At 44.2% G+C, this 16,912-nt stretch overlaps 4 non-coding genes across 4 annotated transcripts; all 4 read left to right on the top strand.

Annotated features, from left to right (window-relative positions):
- On the top strand, window positions 1-105 carry LOC138570657 (U6 spliceosomal RNA). Its single transcript, XR_011303693.1, has one exon. It is a non-coding gene; the product is annotated as a U6 spliceosomal RNA (small nuclear RNA).
- A 5,500-nt stretch (window positions 106-5,605) lies between these two features.
- Window positions 5,606-5,710, top strand: LOC138570656 (U6 spliceosomal RNA). The gene has a single exon (XR_011303692.1). It is a non-coding gene; the product is annotated as a U6 spliceosomal RNA (small nuclear RNA).
- A 5,498-nt stretch (window positions 5,711-11,208) lies between these two features.
- LOC138570655 (U6 spliceosomal RNA) lies at window positions 11,209-11,313 on the top strand. The gene has a single exon (XR_011303691.1). It is a non-coding gene; the product is annotated as a U6 spliceosomal RNA (small nuclear RNA).
- A 5,494-nt stretch (window positions 11,314-16,807) lies between these two features.
- Window positions 16,808-16,912, top strand: LOC138570654 (U6 spliceosomal RNA). Its single transcript, XR_011303690.1, has one exon. It is a non-coding gene; the product is annotated as a U6 spliceosomal RNA (small nuclear RNA).

Below are 16,912 nucleotides of genomic sequence, written 5' to 3'. Positions count from 1 at the left end.
TTGCTTCAGCAACACATGTACTAATATTGGAATGATAATGTGAACATTAAATTGTCCCCTGCTCTAAAGGATGACACGCACATTCGTAAAGCATTCACTATTTTTGGCACATGACAGGACAGAAACTTTCTTAATTTGCAAGTCTTTATTTTTTAATACATGTTTTTTTAATGAAGATTGAAATTGTATGTTCATACATATTACACGACAACACAATACATTTTGCGCCAAATTCAACACTCATGCCTCAGGAGCCTTTTACTTGTGAGTCCTATTGACTGAATGAACAGCCCCCTCTCCTTCAATTTCTTGACTTGTACTTTTAGAAGTGGCACGCTTCTTTTGTTTTTTTATCCCATTTTACCAAACTCCGTATTATCAGTTTCCACCTTGTTGTGCACGCCAGCGTAAACTGCTTTAAGGTGCTATTTGCAAACATTGTTCTGAACTACAGCTTTACTTGCTTCTAGGCCTTAATCTTTAATTGGGGCTGAGCAGTGTACTCTGGCTTTGGCTGCTTTTAGTTGGTTGGTTTCTTTTTTGATTTCTGTAACTTTCAAAGAGTCCCATTGTGAAATACCGTTGCCAGAATGTGCTACAGTGCATGAAAACTTAAAATAAATGGTTGTGAGAGGGAGAGGGGGAGGGAGGGGGCGGGGGGAGAAAGAGAGCGGGCGGGAGGGGGGAAGGTTAAGGAGGGAGGGAGAGAGAGAGAGAGAGAGAGAGAGAGAGAGAGAGAGAGAGAGAGAGAAAAAACAAAGAAAATATGGTATTCGGGGGGGCTATGTTTTTACATGGAAAATATTTTAGGCTTTTAATCAAGTGGAAAGAGGCTCTGTGGCTGGTATCTCAGCCTGTTGATGCTTTGTTGAGTTGCTTGGAACATGCAACAAAGGTGACCTGAAGCACTCCCGACCAGGTTGCATGTCTCTAATTTACTGAAATCCCACAGACCCCCTCCGTGTGCCACAAAGTACCTGAGCTCTGCAGTTGTTCCCCACAAGTCGCCAAGCTCCCCAGATTTACTTTCTCAGAGTTGCTAGTTACTGCTACCCCACCTCGACCACTATATTTTCCCCAGATACTTGCTACTGTGCAGAAAGCAGGGCTAAGAGAGAGGGAGAAGGGGTGTGCCTATGCAAATCATCTGCCAGGATCATTCCTGGGAGGTCATTCCATCCCACCAAATGACACCCGAGCAGCGGCACATAATTTGGAGAACAGAAATATTCGGACAGGCCACAAAGCAAAGGCTGGGCCGTTGATTGAGGAACCCTTTAGCCATGTCTCCCTAAGTTACCGAGGTCCAGAAAAATTCCACCCTCAGCTCTCATAGAGAGGTCCTTGGCCGATCGTGGCCGATCAGGGCCGTGAAGGGTCGGGGTGACTGCACACTGCCTCACCTTTTCACTGCTTTCTACAGCGGTAATGCTTTTGCAGAAGGGACCTGTACAAGTGATTTTATTCTGCGCTGTGGGAAAGTGACATTTAACCACTGGCATTAAGCAAACGACTTGCGCTGCTCAACGCACATACATGCAGAGAAATCATTTCATGTTTTTTGGGGAAGGTCTAGAGGGTCCTGCTGATTATTTATGAAGCTGTACGCTACTCTTGCTTTTACAGAGAGTCTTCCCTGCCCAGGAATGTTTAAGGCATACTGTATATCCCTCCCTTACAATGAAAACTCTGTTAAAAGCACAGAGGTACATAGGAATGGATCTGTTAAGAAATGAAACGAAAAACCTGGACAAAATGTCGAAACGGGTAGGATTTGGACTTAGCACATCTGACTGTGAGTCAGTTAATTGTATCTCTTCACCCACTGACCCCCTTTCCTTTTGTGTAATCCTTTTGCTCTCAATAGGATTTTCCAAAGTGGCTTTCATATAAAAGATCATAGACCTGCATTTTGTGGCACACAAGCCTCATATCCCGTTGCTCTTTATAAATTCACATCATCTCCCACCAATACAAGCTGTAATAGATTTTCAGGGCTTAGCCAAGCAAACTAGACTTGGGTCGAAGGTTAAGCAATCCTTAAATCAGCAGCAGAGTTAACATTGAAATCAGCCTCAGAATCTCTTAAAGGATGGTCCAACATCTGTTGCTTGCAGCACGCAATGGGGCAGCCTGGGTGCTGACAGCTTAAGCCAGCTCCTGTTCTTGCCTTGTCCTTGATCCAGCCATGGGCCCACATGCACTCAGAGGAATAGAGTGTTTCTCGTGTCTATGGGTCTGCCGTGATGCTCTCACGCTTGCATCACCCAGCCTTCGTGATGGGGAGGGTGTGTCAATTTGCAAGCACCCTGCAGCATGAATCTGTTTATCTTTAAATATAATTGCCATTAAACCAAACCCTTTAGGACCGGATCAATACGGCAGAAAAAGAATGCTGATGTATTGCTGTTTGCCTCTTAATTTCATACCATCCAACATATAAATGGTGTTTGGTCAATGATTTGCCATATCAAATGTCCTTATGTCACAGGCAGAAAGTTCAGAGGTCCTAATCAATGGTTTGGTTGGCTCTCCCTTTGCGCTTGCCTTAAGGCGCCAGCACCAGAGGCTGCCCGATTGCGCCCTGAAAGCAACCAATGTTGACCCATCCTTTAAGAGATTCTGAGGCTGATTTCAATGTTATTTTTGCTGCTGATTTAACGATTGCTCAACCTTCGACCCACGTCTAGTTTCCTTGGCTATGCCCTTGACATCTTTTACAGCTTGCATTGGTGGGAGATGATGTGAGTTTATCGAGAGCAACGGGATATGAGGCATGTGGGCCATAAAAAACAGCTCTGGGATTTTTTTTTAATAAGAAAGCCCCTTTAAGTAGGGAACTTTGGATGGACAGCCCTGCTGAGAGCAAAAGGATTACACAAAAGATAAGGGGGTCAGTGGGTCAAGGGATAGCACATCTGACTGTGAGTCAGTTTATTGTTAGTCCAAATCCTACCTGTTTCAACATTTTTCCAGGCTTTTTGTTTAATTTCTTAACAGATCCATTCCTATGTAGCTCAGCAACACATGTACTAATATTGGAATGATAATGGGAACATTGAATTGGCCCCTGCTCTGAAGGATGACACGTACATTTGTAAAGCATTCACTATTTTTAGCACATGACGGGACAGAAACTTTGTTAATTTGCAAGTCTTTATTTTTTAATTCATCTTTTTTGAAGAAGATTGAAATTGTATGTTCATAGGGGCTGACGCCTGGGCAGCGGCAGGCAATTTGGAGAACAGAAATATTATTCATACATATTAAACAACAACACAATACATTTTGCGCCAAATTCAACACTAATGCCTCAGGAGCCTTTTACTTGTGAGTCCTAGTGACTGAATGAACAGCCCCGTCCCCTTCAATTTCTTGACTTGTACTTTTAGAAGTGGCACGGTTCCCATTCGACCAAATTCAGTATTATCACTTTCCCCATTGTTGTGCACGCCAGCGTAAACTGCTTTAAGGTGCTATTTGCAAACATCGCTCTGAACTACAGCTTTATTTGCTTCTAGGCCTTTATCTTTAATTGGGGCTGAGCAGTGTACTCTGGATTTGGCTGCTTTTAGTTGGTTGATTTCTTTTTTGATTTCTGTAACCTTCAAAGAGTCCCATTGTGAAATACCATTGTCAGAATATGCTACAGTGCATGAAAACTTAAAATAAATGGTTGTGAGAGGGAGAGGGAGAGGGGGAGGGAGGGGGCGGGGGGAGAAAGAGAGCGGGCGGGAGGGAGGAAGGAGGGAGGGAAGGAGGAAGGGAGAGAGAGAGAGAGACAGAGAGAGAGGAAACAAAGAAAATATGGTATTCGGGGGTTGGGGGGCTATGTTTTTACATGGAAAAGATTTTAGGCTTTTAATCAAGTGGAAATGGCTCTGTGGCTGGTATCTCAGCCTGTTGATGCTTTGTTGAGTTGCTTGGAACATGCAAGGAAGGAGACCTGAAGCACTCCCAACCAGGTTGCATGTCTCCAAGTTACTGAAATCCCACAGACCTCCTCCCTGTGCCACAAAGTTCTGGGCACTGAGCTCTGTAGTTCCCCACAAGTCGCAAAGCACCCCAGATTTACTTTCTCAAAGTTGCTAGTGACTGCTACCCCACCTCGACCACTATATTTTCCCCAGATACTTGCTACTGTGGAGTAAGCAGGGCTAATAAAGAGGGAGAGGGGGTTTGCCTATGCAAATCATCTGCCAGGATCCTACCTGGCAGGTCATTCCATCTTACCAGCTGACACCTGGGCAGCGGCAGGTAATTTGGAGAACAGACATATACGGACAGGCCACAAAGCAAAGGTTGGGCCGTTGATTGAGGATCCCTTTAGCCATGCCTCCCTAAGTTACCGAGGTCCAGAAAAATTCCACCCTCAGCTCTCATAGAGAGGTCCTTGGCCGATTGTGGCCGATCAGGGGAGTAAAGGGTCGGGGGTGACTGCACACTGCCTCACCTTTTCACTGCTTTCTACAGTGGTAATGCTTTTGCAGAAGGGGCCAGTACAAGTGATTTTGTTCTGCGCTGTGGGAAAGTGGTTAATGTCAGTGGATAAATGTCAAACTACTTGCGCTGTTCAACACACATACATGCAGAGAAATAATGTTATGTTTTTTGGGGAAGATCTAGAGGGTCCTGCTGATGATTTATTAAACTGTCTGCTACTCTTTCTTTTACATAGAGTCTTCCCTGCCCAGGAATGTTTAAGGCATATTGTATGTCCCTCCCTTACAATGAAAACTCTGTTGAAAGCACAGAGGTACATAGGAATGGATCTGTTAAGAAATGAAACAACAAGCCTGGAAAATGTCGAACCAGGTAGTATTTGGACTTACAAAAGACGGACTCACAGCCAAATGTGCTATCCGTTGACCCACTGACCCCCTTACCTTTTGTGTAATACTTTTGCTCTCAGTAGGGTTGTCCAAAGTTCTCTTCTTAAAGCGGCTTTCTTATAAAAAATCCTAGACCTGCTTTTTGTGGCACACATGCCTCATATCCCGTTGCTCTTGATAAACTCACATCATCTCCCCCCAATACAAGCTGTAAAAGATTTCCAGGCCTTATCCGAGCAAACTAGACGTGGGTCGAAGGTTCAGCAATCCTTAAATCAGCAGTAAAGTTAACATTGAAATCAGCCTCAGAATCTCTTCAAGGATGGTCCAACATCTATTGCTTACAGGGCTCAATCGGACAGCTTCTGGCACTGATGCCTTAAGCCACTTCCTGTTGTTGCCTTGTCCTTGATACAGCCATGGGCCCACATACACTCAGTGGTACAGAGTTTTTCTCATGTCTATGGGTCTATTGTGATGCTCTCAGGCTTGCATCACCCAGCCATTGTGATGGGGAGGGGGGTCATTTTGCAAGCACCCTGGAGCATGAATCTGTATATCTTCAAATATAATTGGCATTAAACCAAACCCTTTAGGACCAGATCAATACAGCAGCAAAGAATGCTTATTCATTGTTGTTTCCCTCTTCATTTCATACCACCCGATATTTAAATGGTGTTTGGACTTTCTACCCTCTGACATAAGGACATTTGGTATGGCAAACCTTTGACTAGATGTCCTAATCAATGGTTTGATTGACTCTCCCTTTGCACTTGCTTCAGCAACACATGTACTAATATTGGAATGATAATGTGAACATTAAATTGTCCCCTGCTCTAAAGGATGACACGCACATTCGTAAAGCATTCACTATTTTTGGCACATGACAGGACAGAAACTTTCTTAATTTGCAAGTCTTTATTTTTTAATACATGTTTTTTTAATGAAGATTGAAATTGTATGTTCATACATATTACACGACAACACAATACATTTTGCGCCAAATTCAACACTCATGCCTCAGGAGCCTTTTACTTGTGAGTCCTATTGACTGAATGAACAGCCCCCTCTCCTTCAATTTCTTGACTTGTACTTTTAGAAGTGGCACGCTTCTTTTGTTTTTTTATCCCATTTTACCAAACTCCGTATTATCAGTTTCCACCTTGTTGTGCACTCCAGCGTAAACTGCTTTAAGGTGCTATTTGCAAACATTGTTCTGAACTACAGCTTTACTTGCTTCTAGGCCTTAATCTTTAATTGGGGCTGAGCAGTGTACTCTGGCTTTGGCTGCTTTTAGTTGGTTGGTTTCTTTTTTGATTTCTGTAACTTTCAAAGAGTCCCATTGTGAAATACCGTTGCCAGAATGTGCTACAGTGCATGAAAACTTAAAATAAATGGTTGTGAGAGGGAGAGGGGGAGGGAGGGGGCGGGGGGAGAAAGAGAGCGGGCGGGAGGGGGGAAGGTTAAGGAGGGAGGGAGAGAGAGAGAGAGAGAGAGAGAGAGAGAGAGAGAGAGAGAGAGAAAAAACAAAGAAAATATGGTATTCGGGGGGGCTATGTTTTTACATGGAAAATATTTTAGGCTTTTAATCAAGTGGAAAGAGGCTCTGTGGCTGGTATCTCAGCCTGTTGATGCTTTGTTGAGTTGCTTGGAACATGCAACAAAGGTGACCTGAAGCACTCCCGACCAGGTTGCATGTCTCTAATTTACTGAAATCCCACAGACCCCCTTCGTGTGCCACAAAGTACCTGAGCTCTGCAGTTGTTCCCCACAAGTCGCCAAGCTCCCCAGATTTACTTTCTCAGAGTTGCTAGTTACTGCTACCCCACCTCGACCACTATATTTTCCCCAGATACTTGCTACTGTGCAGAAAGCAGGGCTAAGAGAGAGGGAGAAGGGGTGTGCCTATGCAAATCATCTGCCAGGATCATTCCTGGGAGGTCATTCCATCCCACCAAATGACACCCGAGCAGCGGCACATAATTTGGAGAACAGAAATATTCGGACAGGCCACAAAGCAAAGGCTGGGCCGTTGATTGAGGAACCCTTTAGCCATGTCTCCCTAAGTTACCGAGGTCCAGAAAAATTCCACCCTCAGCTCTCATAGAGAGGTCCTTGGCCGATCGTGGCCGATCAGGGCCGTGAAGGGTCGGGGTGACTGCACACTGCCTCACCTTTTCACTGCTTTCTACAGCGGTAATGCTTTTGCAGAAGGGACCTGTACAAGTGATTTTATTCTGCGCTGTGGGAAAGTGACATTTAACCACTGGCATTAAGCAAACGACTTGCGCTGCTCAACGCACATACATGCAGAGAAATCATTTCATGTTTTTTGGGGAAGGTCTAGAGGGTCCTGCTGATTATTTATGAAGCTGTACGCTACTCTTGCTTTTACAGAGAGTCTTCCCTGCCCAGGAATGTTTAAGGCATACTGTATATCCCTCCCTTACAATGAAAACTCTGTTAAAAGCACAGAGGTACATAGGAATGGATCTGTTAAGAAATGAAACGAAAAACCTGGACAAAATGTCGAAACGGGTAGGATTTGGACTTAGCACATCTGACTGTGAGTCAGTTAATTGTATCTCTTCACCCACTGACCCCCTTTCCTTTTGTGTAATCCTTTTGCTCTCAATAGGATTTTCCAAAGTGGCTTTCATATAAAAGATCATAGACCTGCATTTTGTGGCACACAAGCCTCATATCCCGTTGCTCTTTATAAATTCACATCATCTCCCACCAATACAAGCTGTAATAGATTTTCAGGGCTTAGCCAAGCAAACTAGACTTGGGTCGAAGGTTAAGCAATCCTTAAATCAGCAGCAGAGTTAACATTGAAATCAGCCTCAGAATCTCTTAAAGGATGGTCCAACATCTGTTGCTTGCAGCACGCAATGGGGCAGCCTGGGTGCTGACAGCTTAAGCCAGCTCCTGTTCTTGCCTTGTCCTTGATCCAGCCATGGGCCCACATGCACTCAGAGGAATAGAGTGTTTCTCGTGTCTATGGGTCTGCCGTGATGCTCTCACGCTTGCATCACCCAGCCTTCGTGATGGGGAGGGTGTGTCAATTTGCAAGCACCCTGCAGCATGAATCTGTTTATCTTTAAATATAATTGCCATTAAACCAAACCCTTTAGGACCGGATCAATACGGCAGAAAAAGAATGCTGATGTATTGCTGTTTGCCTCTTAATTTCATACCATCCAACATATAAATGGTGTTTGGTCAATGATTTGCCATATCAAATGTCCTTATGTCACAGGCAGAAAGTTCAGAGGTCCTAATCAATGGTTTGGTTGGCTCTCCCTTTGCGCTTGCCTTAAGGCGCCAGCACCAGAGGCTGCCCGATTGCGCCCTGAAAGCAACCAATGTTGACCCATCCTTTAAGAGATTCTGAGGCTGATTTCAATGTTATTTTTGCTGCTGATTTAACGATTGCTCAACCTTCGACCCACGTCTAGTTTCCTTGGCTATGCCCTTGACATCTTTTACAGCTTGCATTGGTGGGAGATGATGTGAGTTTATCGAGAGCAACGGGATATGAGGCATGTGGGCCATAAAAAACAGCTCTGGGATTTTTTTTTAATAAGAAAGCCCCTTTAAGTAGGGAACTTTGGATGGACAGCCCTGCTGAGAGCAAAAGGATTACACAAAAGATAAGGGGGTCAGTGGGTCAAGGGATAGCACATCTGACTGTGAGTCAGTTTATTGTTAGTCCAAATCCTACCTGTTTCAACATTTTTCCAGGCTTTTTGTTTAATTTCTTAACAGATCCATTCCTATGTAGCTCAGCAACACATGTACTAATATTGGAATGATAATGGGAACATTGAATTGGCCCCTGCTCTGAAGGATGACACGTACATTTGTAAAGCATTCACTATTTTTAGCACATGACGGGACAGAAACTTTGTTAATTTGCAAGTCTTTATTTTTTAATTCATCTTTTTTGAAGAAGATTGAAATTGTATGTTCATAGGGGCTGACGCCTGGGCAGCGGCAGGCAATTTGGAGAACAGAAATATTATTCATACATATTAAACAACAACACAATACATTTTGCGCCAAATTCAACACTAATGCCTCAGGAGCCTTTTACTTGTGAGTCCTAGTGACTGAATGAACAGCCCCGTCCCCTTCAATTTCTTGACTTGTACTTTTAGAAGTGGCACGGTTCCCATTCGACCAAATTCAGTATTATCACTTTCCCCATTGTTGTGCACGCCAGCGTAAACTGCTTTAAGGTGCTATTTGCAAACATCGCTCTGAACTACAGCTTTATTTGCTTCTAGGCCTTTATCTTTAATTGGGGCTGAGCAGTGTACTCTGGATTTGGCTGCTTTTAGTTGGTTGATTTCTTTTTTGATTTCTGTAACCTTCAAAGAGTCCCATTGTGAAATACCATTGTCAGAATATGCTACAGTGCATGAAAACTTAAAATAAATGGTTGTGAGAGGGAGAGGGAGAGGGGGAGGGAGGGGGCGGGGGGAGAAAGAGAGCGGGCGGGAGGGAGGAAGGAGGGAGGGAAGGAGGAAGGGAGAGAGAGAGAGAGACAGAGAGAGAGGAAACAAAGAAAATATGGTATTCGGGGGTTGGGGGGCTATGTTTTTACATGGAAAAGATTTTAGGCTTTTAATCAAGTGGAAATGGCTCTGTGGCTGGTATCTCAGCCTGTTGATGCTTTGTTGAGTTGCTTGGAACATGCAAGGAAGGAGACCTGAAGCACTCCCAACCAGGTTGCATGTCTCCAAGTTACTGAAATCCCACAGACCTCCTCCCTGTGCCACAAAGTTCTGGGCACTGAGCTCTGTAGTTCCCCACAAGTCGCAAAGCACCCCAGATTTACTTTCTCAAAGTTGCTAGTGACTGCTACCCCACCTCGACCACTATATTTTCCCCAGATACTTGCTACTGTGGAGTAAGCAGGGCTAATAAAGAGGGAGAGGGGGTTTGCCTATGCAAATCATCTGCCAGGATCCTACCTGGCAGGTCATTCCATCTTACCAGCTGACACCTGGGCAGCGGCAGGTAATTTGGAGAACAGACATATACGGACAGGCCACAAAGCAAAGGTTGGGCCGTTGATTGAGGATCCCTTTAGCCATGCCTCCCTAAGTTACCGAGGTCCAGAAAAATTCCACCCTCAGCTCTCATAGAGAGGTCCTTGGCCGATTGTGGCCGATCAGGGGAGTAAAGGGTCGGGGGTGACTGCACACTGCCTCACCTTTTCACTGCTTTCTACAGTGGTAATGCTTTTGCAGAAGGGGCCAGTACAAGTGATTTTGTTCTGCGCTGTGGGAAAGTGGTTAATGTCAGTGGATAAATGTCAAACTACTTGCGCTGTTCAACACACATACATGCAGAGAAATAATGTTATGTTTTTTGGGGAAGATCTAGAGGGTCCTGCTGATGATTTATTAAACTGTCTGCTACTCTTTCTTTTACATAGAGTCTTCCCTGCCCAGGAATGTTTAAGGCATATTGTATGTCCCTCCCTTACAATGAAAACTCTGTTGAAAGCACAGAGGTACATAGGAATGGATCTGTTAAGAAATGAAACAACAAGCCTGGAAAATGTCGAACCAGGTAGTATTTGGACTTACAAAAGACGGACTCACAGCCAAATGTGCTATCCGTTGACCCACTGACCCCCTTACCTTTTGTGTAATACTTTTGCTCTCAGTAGGGTTGTCCAAAGTTCTCTTCTTAAAGCGGCTTTCTTATAAAAAATCCTAGACCTGCTTTTTGTGGCACACATGCCTCATATCCCGTTGCTCTTGATAAACTCACATCATCTCCCCCCAATACAAGCTGTAAAAGATTTCCAGGCCTTATCCGAGCAAACTAGACGTGGGTCGAAGGTTCAGCAATCCTTAAATCAGCAGTAAAGTTAACATTGAAATCAGCCTCAGAATCTCTTCAAGGATGGTCCAACATCTATTGCTTACAGGGCTCAATCGGACAGCTTCTGGCACTGATGCCTTAAGCCACTTCCTGTTGTTGCCTTGTCCTTGATACAGCCATGGGCCCACATACACTCAGTGGTACAGAGTTTTTCTCATGTCTATGGGTCTATTGTGATGCTCTCAGGCTTGCATCACCCAGCCATTGTGATGGGGAGGGGTGTCATTTTGCAAGCACCCTGGAGCATGAATCTGTATATCTTCAAATATAATTGGCATTAAACCAAACCCTTTAGGACCAGATCAATACAGCAGCAAAGAATGCTTATTCATTGTTGTTTCCCTCTTCATTTCATACCACCCGATATTTAAATGGTGTTTGGACTTTCTACCCTCTGACATAAGGACATTTGGTATGGCAAACCTTTGACTAGATGTCCTAATCAATGGTTTGATTGACTCTCCCTTTGCACTTGCTTCAGCAACACATGTACTAATATTGGAATGATAATGTGAACATTAAATTGTCCCCTGCTCTAAAGGATGACACGCACATTCGTAAAGCATTCACTATTTTTGGCACATGACAGGACAGAAACTTTCTTAATTTGCAAGTCTTTATTTTTTAATACATGTTTTTTTAATGAAGATTGAAATTGTATGTTCATACATATTACACGACAACACAATACATTTTGCGCCAAATTCAACACTCATGCCTCAGGAGCCTTTTACTTGTGAGTCCTATTGACTGAATGAACAGCCCCCTCTCCTTCAATTTCTTGACTTGTACTTTTAGAAGTGGCACGCTTCTTTTGTTTTTTTATCCCATTTTACCAAACTCCGTATTATCAGTTTCCACCTTGTTGTGCACTCCAGCGTAAACTGCTTTAAGGTGCTATTTGCAAACATTGTTCTGAACTACAGCTTTACTTGCTTCTAGGCCTTAATCTTTAATTGGGGCTGAGCAGTGTACTCTGGCTTTGGCTGCTTTTAGTTGGTTGGTTTCTTTTTTGATTTCTGTAACTTTCAAAGAGTCCCATTGTGAAATACCGTTGCCAGAATGTGCTACAGTGCATGAAAACTTAAAATAAATGGTTGTGAGAGGGAGAGGGGGAGGGAGGGGGCGGGGGGAGAAAGAGAGCGGGCGGGAGGGGGGAAGGTTAAGGAGGGAGGGAGAGAGAGAGAGAGAGAGAGAGAGAGAGAGAGAGAGAGAGAAAAAACAAAGAAAATATGGTATTCGGGGGGGCTATGTTTTTACATGGAAAAGATTTTAGGCTTTTAATCAAGTGGAAAGAGGCTCTGTGGCTGGTATCTCAGCCTGTTGATGCTTTGTTGAGTTGCTTGGAACATGCAACAAAGGTGACCTGAAGCACTCCCGACCAGGTTGCATGTCTCTAATTTACTGAAATCCCACAGACCCCCTCCGTGTGCCACAAAGTACCTGAGCTCTGCAGTTGTTCCCCACAAGTCGCCAAGCTCCCCAGATTTACTTTCTCAGAGTTGCTAGTTACTGCTACCCCACCTCGACCACTATATTTTCCCCAGATACTTGCTACTGTGCAGAAAGCAGGGCTAAGAGAGAGGGAGAAGGGGTGTGCCTATGCAAATCATCTGCCAGGATCATTCCTGGGAGGTCATTCCATCCCACCAAATGACACCCGAGCAGCGGCACATAATTTGGAGAACAGAAATATTCGGACAGGCCACAAAGCAAAGGCTGGGCCGTTGATTGAGGAACCCTTTAGCCATGTCTCCCTAAATTACCGAGGTCCAGAAAAATTCCACCCTCAGCTCTCATAGAGAGGTCCTTGGCCGATCGTGGCCGATCAGGGCCGTGAAGGGTCGGGGTGACTGCACACTGCCTCACCTTTTCACTGCTTTCTACAGCGGTAATGCTTTTGCAGAAGGGACCTGTACAAGTGATTTTATTCTGCGCTGTGGGAAAGTGACATTTAACCACTGGCATTAAGCAAACGACTTGCGCTGCTCAACGCACATACATGCAGAGAAATCATTTCATGTTTTTTGGGGAAGGTCTAGAGGGTCCTGCTGATTATTTATGAAGCTGTACGCTACTCTTGCTTTTACAGAGAGTCTTCCCTGCCCAGGAATGTTTAAGGCATACTGTATATCCCTCCCTTACAATGAAAACTCTGTTAAAAGCACAGAGGTACATAGGAATGGATCTGTTAAGAAATGAAACGAAAAACCTGGACAAAATGTCGAAACGGGTAGGATTTGGACTTAGCACATCTGACTGTGAGTCAGTTAATTGTATCTCTTCACCCACTGACCCCCTTTCCTTTTGTGTAATCCTTTTGCTCTCAATAGGATTTTCCAAAGTGGCTTTCATATAAAAGATCATAGACCTGCATTTTGTGGCACACAAGCCTCATATCCCGTTGCTCTTTATAAATTCACATCATCTCCCACCAATACAAGCTGTAATAGATTTTCAGGGCTTAGCCAAGCAAACTAGACTTGGGTCGAAGGTTAAGCAATCCTTAAATCAGCAGCAGAGTTAACATTGAAATCAGCCTCAGAATCTCTTAAAGGATGGTCCAACATCTGTTGCTTGCAGCACGCAATGGGGCAGCCTGGGTGCTGACAGCTTAAGCCAGCTCCTGTTCTTGCCTTGTCCTTGATCCAGCCATGGGCCCACATGCACTCAGAGGAATAGAGTGTTTCTCGTGTCTATGGGTCTGCCGTGATGCTCTCACGCTTGCATCACCCAGCCTTCGTGATGGGGAGGGTGTGTCAATTTGCAAGCACCCTGCAGCATGAATCTGTTTATCTTTAAATATAATTGCCATTAAACCAAACCCTTTAGGACCGGATCAATACGGCAGAAAAAGAATGCTGATGTATTGCTGTTTGCCTCTTAATTTCATACCATCCAACATATAAATGGTGTTTGGTCAATGATTTGCCATATCAAATGTCCTTATGTCACAGGCAGAAAGTTCAGAGGTCCTAATCAATGGTTTGGTTGGCTCTCCCTTTGCGCTTGCCTTAAGGCGCCAGCACCAGAGGCTGCCCGATTGCGCCCTGAAAGCAACCAATGTTGACCCATCCTTTAAGAGATTCTGAGGCTGATTTCAATGTTATTTTTGCTGCTGATTTAACGATTGCTCAACCTTCGACCCACGTCTAGTTTCCTTGGCTATGCCCTTGACATCTTTTACAGCTTGCATTGGTGGGAGATGATGTGAGTTTATCGAGAGCAACGGGATATGAGGCATGTGGGCCATAAAAAACAGCTCTGGGATTTTTTTTTAATAAGAAAGCCCCTTTAAGTAGGGAACTTTGGATGGACAGCCCTGCTGAGAGCAAAAGGATTACACAAAAGATAAGGGGGTCAGTGGGTCAAGGGATAGCACATCTGACTGTGAGTCAGTTTATTGTTAGTCCAAATCCTACCTGTTTCAACATTTTTCCAGGCTTTTTGTTTAATTTCTTAACAGATCCATTCCTATGTAGCTCAGCAACACATGTACTAATATTGGAATGATAATGGGAACATTGAATTGGCCCCTGCTCTGAAGGATGACACGTACATTTGTAAAGCATTCACTATTTTTAGCACATGACGGGACAGAAACTTTGTTAATTTGCAAGTCTTTATTTTTTAATTCATCTTTTTTGAAGAAGATTGAAATTGTATGTTCATAGGGGCTGACGCCTGGGCAGCGGCAGGCAATTTGGAGAACAGAAATATTATTCATACATATTAAACAACAACACAATACATTTTGCGCCAAATTCAACACTAATGCCTCAGGAGCCTTTTACTTGTGAGTCCTAGTGACTGAATGAACAGCCCCGTCCCCTTCAATTTCTTGACTTGTACTTTTAGAAGTGGCACGGTTCCCATTCGACCAAATTCAGTATTATCACGTTCCCCATTGTTGTGCACGCCAGCGTAAACTGCTTTAAGGTGCTATTTGCAAACATCGCTCTGAACTACAGCTTTATTTGCTTCTAGGCCTTTATCTTTAATTGGGGCTGAGCAGTGTACTCTGGATTTGGCTGCTTTTAGTTGGTTGATTTCTTTTTTGATTTCTGTAACCTTCAAAGAGTCCCATTGTGAAATACCATTGTCAGAATATGCTACAGTGCATGAAAACTTAAAATAAATGGTTGTGAGAGGGAGAGGGAGAGGGGGAGGGAGGGGGCGGGGGGAGAAAGAGAGCGGGCGGGAGGGAGGAAGGAGGGAGGGAAGGAGGAAGGGAGAGAGAGAAAGAGACAGAGAGAGAGGAAACAAAGAAAATATGGTATTCGGGGGTTGGGGGGCTATGTTTTTACATGGAAAAGATTTTAGGCTTTTAATCAAGTGGAAATGGCTCTGTGGCTGGTATCTCAGCCTGTTGATGCTTTGTTGAGTTGCTTGGAACATGCAAGGAAGGAGACCTGAAGCACTCCCAACCAGGTTGCATGTCTCCAAGTTACTGAAATCCCACAGACCTCCTCCCTGTGCCACAAAGTTCTGGGCACTGAGCTCTGTAGTTCCCCACAAGTCGCAAAGCACCCCAGATTTACTTTCTCAAAGTTGCTAGTGACTGCTACCCCACCTCGACCACTATATTTTCCCCAGATACTTGCTACTGTGGAGTAAGCAGGGCTAATAAAGAGGGAGAGGGGGTTTGCCTATGCAAATCATCTGCCAGGATCCTACCTGGCAGGTCATTCCATCTTACCAGCTGACACCTGGGCAGCGGCAGGTAATTTGGAGAACAGACATATACGGACAGGCCACAAAGCAAAGGTTGGGCCGTTGATTGAGGATCCCTTTAGCCATGCCTCCCTAAGTTACCGAGGTCCAGAAAAATTCCACCCTCAGCTCTCATAGAGAGGTCCTTGGCCGATCCTGGCCGATCAGGGGAGTAAAGGGTCGGGAGTGACTGCACACTGCCTCACCTTTTCACTGCTTTCTACAGTGGTAATGCTTTTGCAGAAGGGGCCAGTACAAGTGATTTTGTTCTGCGCTGTGGGAAAGTGGTTAATGTCAGTGGATAAATGTCAAACTACTTGCGCTGTTCAACACACATACATGCAGAGAAATAATGTTATGTTTTTTGGGGAAGATCTAGAGGGTCCTGCTGATGATTTATTAAACTGTCTGCTACTCTTTCTTTTACATAGAGTCTTCCCTGCCCAGGAATGCTTAAGGCATATTGTATGTCCCTCCCTTACAATGAAAACTCTGTTGAAAGCACAGAGGTACATAGGAATGGATCTGTTAAGAAATGAAACAAAAAGCCTGGAAAATGTCGAACCAGGTAGTATTTGGACTTACAAAAGACGGACTCACAGTCAAATGTGCTATCCGTTGACCCACTGACCCCCTTACCTTTTGTGTAATACTTTTGCTCTCAGTAGGGTTGTCCAAAGTTCTCTTCTTAAAGCGGCTTTCTTATAAAAAATCCTAGACCTGCTTTTTGTGGCACACATGCCTCATATCCCGTTGCTCTTGATAAACTCACATCATCTCCCCCCAATACAAGCTGTAAAAGATTTCCAGGCCTTATCCGAGCAAACTAGACGTGGGTCGAAGGTTCAGCAATCCTTAAATCAGCAGTAAAGTTAACATTGAAATCAGCCTCAGAATCTCTTCAAGGATGGTCCAACATCTATTGCTTACAGGGCTCAATCGGACAGCTTCTGGCACTGATGCCTTAAGCCACTTCCTGTTGTTGCCTTGTCCTTGATACAGCCATGGGCCCACATACACTCAGTGGTACAGAGTTTTTCTCATGTCTATGGGTCTATTGTGATGCTCTCAGGCTTGCATCACCCAGCCATTGTGATGGGGAGGGGTGTCATTTTGCAAGCACCCTGGAGCATGAATCTGTATATCTTCAAATATAATTGGCATTAAACCAAACCCTTTAGGACCAGATCAATACAGCAGCAAAGAATGCTTATTCATTGTTGTTTCCCTCTTCATTTCATACCACCCGATATTTAAATGGTGTTTGGACTTTCTACCCTCTGACATAAGGACATTTGGTATGGCAAACCTTTGACTAGATGTCCTAATCAATGGTTTGATTGACTCTCCCTTTGCACTTGCTTCAGCAACACATGTACTAATATTGGAATGATAATGTGAACATTAAATTGTCCCCTGCTCTAAAGGATGACACGCACATTCGTAAAGCATTCACTATTTTT

Source organism: Ambystoma mexicanum, chromosome 2q (assembly GCF_040938575.1).
Source record: "Ambystoma mexicanum isolate Mex_15411 chromosome 2q, UKY_AmexF1_1, whole genome shotgun sequence".
In the NCBI taxonomy this organism is placed as follows: Eukaryota; Metazoa; Chordata; class Amphibia; order Caudata; family Ambystomatidae; genus Ambystoma; species Ambystoma mexicanum.
This window is presented reverse-complemented; position numbering and strand designations above follow the sequence as displayed.